At 35.5% G+C, this 7,500-nt stretch overlaps 1 protein-coding gene across 3 annotated transcripts in view; it reads right to left on the bottom strand.

Annotated features, from left to right (window-relative positions):
• LOC144959770 (uncharacterized) overlaps positions 1-7,500 on the bottom strand; it is a 16,368-nt gene that overhangs the window by 6,006 nt on the left and 2,862 nt on the right. The window contains exon 2 of one of the 3 annotated variants that reach the window (XM_078892505.1): positions 3,095-3,187. The exons of the other annotated variants lie outside the window; for them this stretch is intronic. The gene's annotated coding sequence lies outside the window, so the exon portion shown is untranslated. The remainder of the gene's footprint in view (positions 1-3,094; positions 3,188-7,500) is intronic. 3 annotated transcript variants of the gene reach the window in all.

Below are 7,500 nucleotides of genomic sequence, written 5' to 3'. Positions count from 1 at the left end.
AATAATAATAATAATAATAATAATAATAATAATAATAATAATAATAATAATAATAATAATAGTAATAATAATGATAATAATGATAATAACAATAATAATAATAATAATAATAATAATAATGATAATAATAATAATAATAATAATAATAATAATAATAATAATAATAATCATAATAATTGAGCTTTTATATAGTGCAATATCCACTAAACGAGCTCAAAGCGCTTTACAAGGGGTCCCTGGCCAACAGCAACACTTAACATTTAGAACGGGACATGACGCCTATAGGCGATATTACAATTTATTCAGACAGAGACAACGCTGTTAACGGCCAGGTACTCATTTTACATCTGAGTACGGTGAGAGAATGTGAATAAAGAGCATTTTCCAAGGACTCAACTATGCGCCGAGCGAGCCTCGAACCCAGGACCTTCTGATCCGAAAGCGAGTGTCAGTCATACCACTAGACCACATAGCCTTTATTTTATTCTTGTGCCTGTTCCCTCATAATTTGTCACACTTAAATTATTATAAACTTTAATCGTTTTCTGAACAAAATTGCACTTTAAAATTGACTTTTATATTTTACAGTTACATAATCAGTCGGATGGTGAACAGGTTTGAACTGAGATATTGGCAAGTTTAGATAGAAGGTCAATTTTTATCAAAAATGAGATCTTGTCATAAATGATTAAATCAAACCTTTTTGTACATCTTTGGGAAATATCAAAGCTTAATTTCACTTCTAAATATTTTTACAGCAAGTCAAGTTGAAAAAATTATGAAATTTGAGAAAAGTTGCTTTCCCATACATCTGACCATAACTTCATGAAAAATCACCCGTTTACGTCAAATAAAGATTAAAATGCTCTGGTGAACATATTCTTTCAGAAAATGAAAAAGAAAATGCAATCCAAAATTTTGATTTCCGACTGATTATCTCATGCACTGACACAATATAGCGCAATATCCACTAAACGTGCTCAAAGCGCTTTACAAGGGTCCCTGGCCAACAGCAACACATAACATATAGGAAGAGACAAGATAAAATAGAAAGTTGTTTTATGAATGCACGGAATTGTAGTAAATCATAAAGTTTTGATATTCGTATCCTTGTTTCACATAAACATTTACGACGCGCGAACACCTTATTTCGTTAACAATGAAACCACATAATTTACGACTTGACTTTTGGAAATAAAGACCTGTTTACGGTAACAGCTGCCTCCACTTACCGAAATGTTTAAAACGTTCCAGGATTGCTGATGCCCCATTAATGGCGAGGTCCGATTTTACTGTAACTTGACCTCAGATTTAACTCTATCCTTACCGCCTGCAGCAAAATCGTCACATTTGTTACGACACAATATACATTTTTCTTATTCAGATTTATTTTGTAGATCACAAACTTTGAAGAATGATTTTTGTTTTAATTAATAAGAACATAAAATTGTTTCGTAGAGAGCTTGTTTGAGTTTAGAAAAATAAAATTTTCTACTAGGTAAGCCTGCCATTTTGCGAAAATACTGAAAATGATCGGTAAGGAGAGAGTTAATGAATAAAGCCTGCGTCACGTTTCGACTCTCTTGCTGAACACTGTTTTGTTCCTTATTGATGTTATGCGTAAATGTAAAATACTCACAACACCTGCCAGCCGAACATAACTTACCAACACACAAAACTATGTGTAACCTAAAAAGTGTATAGTGCGGCAATGTGGTCTTGTGGTATGACACTCGCTTTCGGATCGGAAGGTCCTGGGTTCGAGCCTCGCGCTCGGCGCATAGTTGAGTCCTTGGAAAAGACTCTTTGCCCACATTCTCTCACCGTACTCAGGTGTAAAATGAGTACCTGGCTGTTAACAGCGTTGTCTTTGTCCTAACAGGCGGCATGTCCCGTCCTACATGTTAAATGTTGCTGTTGACCAGGGACCCCTTGTAAAGCGCTTTGAGCACATTTAGTGGATATTGCGCTATATAAAGCTCAATTTATTTAATTTATTAATTTATTTAAACGTGTATAGTCTGGATTGATAGAATTTAGTGAGAACTAATCACTAAAATGGCTGTCTAAGAACAATAACAAAGATTTGAGAGACGTCGGTTTTCTTTCTTCTATTATATACATAACCATGCGGCTTTGTGGTCTAGTAATATTATAATATTCACCTTGTGACATATTGGTCCAGGGTTCGAGCCCAGCTGTGTGAGCGCAAAGTTGACGTATTGAAAAAGTCTCTTCACTCACATTAGAGAAAGTACTGTACGTTCTCTGCTCACATACTTTCACCATATTATTTAGATTTTAAAACTAAGCACCTGGCCAGGTCGACCACCCTCCCCCCTAACCCCCACGCCCACCCACCCCCACCCTCCCCCCTAACCCCCCCCCACCCACCAAAAAAAAAAAACAAGAGCAAAAAGAGAACAAACAAACAAAAAAAAAAAAACAATTAAAAAAAACAAAGAAAAAAAAAACCACGAAGATTTTGGCCAGGAAACTCGTCCTTCAACTATCGATCCATTTTAATGATCCTCATCTTGGAAGAAAAACTCTCAAAGGTTTTTTTGTTGGCCGTTTTTACGAGGGAAGTGACGTCACGACTGTTGAACCCTATTATGCTTATCCTATCAACTGACCATCACTGGTGACTGCAAGACCCCTCATTAAACTCACACTCAAACCAATTTCCGTGTCAAATTACATGGATGATAAGCACTTATTTTAACGACAGCAGTAATATTGTATGTGATTTCTTTGATATCCTATCATTTACTGTTGTGTTTTGAAGAAAAAAAACCCATTTCAAATAGACAAAGAGATTCAAAAATTGTCCAGAAAAGTTTTATTATTATTATTATTATTATTATTATTATTATTATTATTATTATTATTATTATTATTATTATTATTATTATTATTATTATTATTATTATTATTATTATTATTATTATTATTAATAATAATAATAATAATAATAATAATAATAATAATAATGATAATAATAATAATAATAATAATAATAATAATAATAATAATAATAATAATAATAATAATAATAATAATAATAATAATAATAATAATAATAATGACTTACAGTCTTAATTAAGGCCTTTCGCTTCCTAATCATCTGATCGGGACGCCTCTCTAATCATCTGTGTCATTTTCTTCCACAATTCACGGTCTTTTGCTGTGGATTGGATGCTAATTTCATGAGGTCTTCTTTGGATTTTAATTCTTTGTTATTTTGAGTATATGCCCAAAAAGCCACCATCTTGCCTCCAGGATTTGAATGGATAAGGGTCTTTCATTGAATTTTTCATAGAGTGTTTTATTGCTTATTCTTTGTGGGGTATCGTATATTCAAGACTATGTTCAGTTGTTTTCTATGGAATCTGTCTAATTTGTCTAATCTTTGCTCTTCGGTTCCAGTAAGTGCCCATGTTCCGCAGTTGTATATAAGCACAGATTTTACACGGGTTGTGTATAATTTGAATTTGGTGTTTATTTTTATTTTATCTTTTCTAATCCATAATATGTAATAAAATATTTAGTGCAGCCGTCGATAAACTTTTTTTTCTTTCTACGTCTTCCTTGTCTCCTATTGATGATCCTACTTTTTTCATGGCTCTCCATCCATCTTTCTTCCTTGACAGTAAATAGTGTCACTATTTACGTACAGATGGTGATTTTGTAAGGCTTTTTGGATGTCATTCACACTGACTTGTTTGAGGCCAATAAAGTCAATGTCGTCTGCATATGCAATTTCCATGGGGGGTTCGTTTTCAAAACGTAATTGGGCCGAAGGAACAGATTTACGCACATCTTTTAAAGCATTTTCTAGGTAAATGATAAATAAAACTGGGCTTAGGCTGTCTCCTTGTGATGTACCGATGTCAAGGAATGATTTATTCTCTGAGGCACCGATTACTTTGTTCGTTATCCACGTTTCACTTATAAGGAATCTGATTAATCTAAATTCATTTATCATAACTATTCCTTTCATAATATTTAACAAGGATTGGCGATTGATAGTATCGAAGGCGGCAGACATATCTTTTCCAATTATAACTATTTCTATTTTTTTTCTGTCAGGGATTTGGCAGAAAGCCATTTGTGGGTCCAAACTACATCTGCAGTACTTCTCTCCGTCCTGAATCCGCTTTAAAATATACTTTCATCCTCCAAACGCATTTAACAAGTGAGGCAAAAGACAATGCACGGAGCTTTCATTGTCTTTTCCCATTACAATGCAGGTTTCATCGCCTATTTCTAATTTAATGCAGCTTTTATCGCATTTTTCTATTATCTGCTACACTGATAAAACTACTTATATTTTTAATGGAAATAAAATATTCCCTTCGATTAAAAATAACTCGATTAAAGTTGTCCTAAACTTGACAAAAAGTATCAAAGCAAAACATGCCAATATAACCTCTCCAATTCTGTTCCTTATAGATCGTAGCAATTTCAATAATGCAGTCTATATTTCCATTAATTCGTTTAAAGAGGTCTCGTTATTAGCGTGGTCTACTGCACTGATGAACAATAAGAGAACTTGTGGAGGAATTTGTTCTTAAGGAAATCCCGATTTTATCATAGACATAATATCAACAACAAAAACAAAAACAACAAAAAATTACTAAGTTGCGTACTTGTTCTTCTTATCTTCTTTTTCTTCTTCTTCTTCTTCTTCTTCTTCTTCTTCTTCTTCTTCTTCTTCTTCTTCTTCTTCTTCTTCTTCTTCTTCTTCTTCTTCTTCTTCTTCTTCTTCTTCTTCTTCTTCTTCTTCTTCTTCTTCTTCTTCTTCTTCTTCTTCTTCTTCTTCTTCTTCTTCTTCTTCTTCTTCTTCTTCTTCTTCTTCTTCTTCTTCTTCTTCTTCTTCTTCTTCTTCTTCTTCTTCTCTTCTTCTTCTTCTTCTTCCTTCTTCTTCTTCTTCTTCTTCTTCTTCTTCTTCTTCTTCTTCTTCTTCTTCTTCTTCTTCTTCTCTCTTCTTCTTCTTCTTCTTCTTCTTCTTCTTCTTCTTCTTCTTCTTCTTTCTTCTTCTCTCTTCTTCTTCTTCTTCTTCTTCTTCTTCTTCTTCTTCTTCTTCTTCTTCTTCTTCTTCTTCTTCTTCTTCTTCTTTCTTCTTCTTCTTCTTCTTCTTCTTCTTCTTCTTTTTCTTCTTCTTCTTCTTCTTCTTCTTCTTCTCTTCTTCTTCTTCTTCTCTTCTTCTTCTTCTTCTTCTTCTTCTTCTTCTTCTTCTTCTTCTTCTTCTTCTTCTTCTTCTTCTTCTTCTTCTTCTTCTTCTTCTTCTTCAAGTACCAAAGTCTGTGCCAGACATCGTTGATCATGGTACGCCATCCATCTCTCTGATCAGATAACCTCAAAAAAACTAATATTATTACTCTTCTCTTTCTTTGTCACCCAGCTATTCAAACTATTCAAATAAATGTGTTTTTCTTCGTCTACCTTTACTCTTTTTAACTTCTATCTTTCCTAAGAGAGCAAGATGTTCAATACATTTATGTCGATAAAGTGCGTACATATTATCCTTTTAAAAAAACAAAACAAAGACCCCCACAAACCACGTAGGAGTTTGAGATTTTTCTCTCGGACACCCGGTTTAACCCTCTCCTTACCACCGGCATCAAATTCGTCACATTTCTTACGACACAATATATATTTTTTCTTATTCAGATTTATTTTGTGCATCAGAAACTTTGAAGAATGATCTTTGTTTTATTAATAAGAACATAAAGTTGTTTTGTAGAGAGCCTGTTTGAGTTTTAAAAATATAATTTTCTGCTGGGCAAGCCTGCCATTTTGGGAAAATACTGAAAAGGATCGGTAAGGGGAGAGTTACAAAGTAGAATGACGCGCATTGATATCCTGGCCACAATGAACATTCGTAACCCTCTCCTAACCAACTATAGGAAAATCGTCATATTCGTTACAATGCAACCGACAATTATTGTCTTATTCTGATTTCTCTTGCACATCACAAAATGTAAAGAAATGGTTTGATTACAGCTATTAGAACACTGTGTGTAAACATCAGAACTTTTCCTTTAGAATGCACTTGTTACTTTTTTGTTTGAGTAAGAAAAGTCTATTTTTGTGTTGGGTGGGTGTTAAGTTTTGGGGAAAATTCTAAAATTGGCTAGTAAGAAGAGAGTTACATCTTTAAATTTGAGAACCAGTCGGTGTCAAACAGAATATATTGTGATAAAAAATGATACCGATGATCTCATTATAGAGGTTCCCAATATTTTTTAATGAGCATTTATATACGGCAATATCTTCTATATCTAAACGGGCTCAAAGCGCTTTACAAGGGGTCCCTAGCCAGCAGCAACACTTAACATGGCATGATGAAACATGACGTGTTAGGTGATATTAGAAATTTAAAAAACAAATTGACAGAGACAACGCTGTTAACAACAAATTTACACATGAATATGATTGAAGAGCATTAAATCTCAACTATACGCTGCGCAGAGTGGGACTCGAACCCAGGACCCCTTCCGATCCGACAGCGGGTGTCATACCACTAGACCACATAGCCGCAAATAGCCGCACATAGCGGCACTGAAGGCCAGGCCGTGGCATTGGAAACGTATTCGAAGTTTCAAACGCAGGAATTGAAGAATCTTGCACCTAATCTATTCTATATTTGACAACACGTTCTGGGGACACGCAATCCAATCCTCAATACGGGATTCACTTACCTGCACAGACCAAATAGAGAGGGAATGGGGATATCCCTCTCAAGCGCATAATGGACGGTGCCCCTATTTTGAGCCGAAATAAGTCCTTGCAACCCTTGTACGCAGATTCCCTGACTACGGACAGAGATGCATTCATATACGAGATGGAAGTCGTTTTGGACGAATTCAATCCCTCGAGGGGGCAGGGACATTCCCTCCTCGAAACTAGGCGAGAAGTTGCCAGGCTTTACCACCAGTAAGAGGAGACACTGGGTTGTAGCGAATTGGCTTCGGTCGAGAACCTGCCTAACGGCAAAATCGCTTCACTAGTGGGGATTTTACACATGTCCAACATGTACCCGATATGGGAAAGAACCCGAAACCGCAGAGCATCTAGTTGATCGGTGTGTTGTGACCAAGCTTCCGGGCTGGTTTGCGACGGTGCACGAGTGAGGTAAAGAAATTGCGGATTGGGTCGATCGTCATAACATAGTAGTGTGAGCACCATGAGAAGCTGCTACCTACCTGCAGGATTAGCCAAGATTTCGGCTTTTGATCATAATATCTTCTAAGAGCGTCCTTTACACATTCTTCTAATGTCCCGTCCTAAATGTTAAATGTTGCTGTTGGCCAGGGACCCATTGTAAAGCGCTTTGAGCACATTTAGTGGATATTGCGCGATGTAAAAGCTCAATTTATTATTATTAATGGAGCTCGGATGATTGTTACAATAATGTGGAGATAAAAAAGGCTATTCCATGTGGCCATCTGGGGGATTAAGTGAAGCAATTTAGACCTCCTGGTGACAGCCCAC

This window comes from Berghia stephanieae, chromosome 14 (assembly GCF_034508935.2).
Source record: "Berghia stephanieae isolate SIO BIC M18660-M18661 chromosome 14, UCSD_Bste_1.3, whole genome shotgun sequence".
Classification (NCBI taxonomy): Eukaryota; Metazoa; Mollusca; class Gastropoda; order Nudibranchia; family Aeolidiidae; genus Berghia; species Berghia stephanieae.
This window is presented reverse-complemented; position numbering and strand designations above follow the sequence as displayed.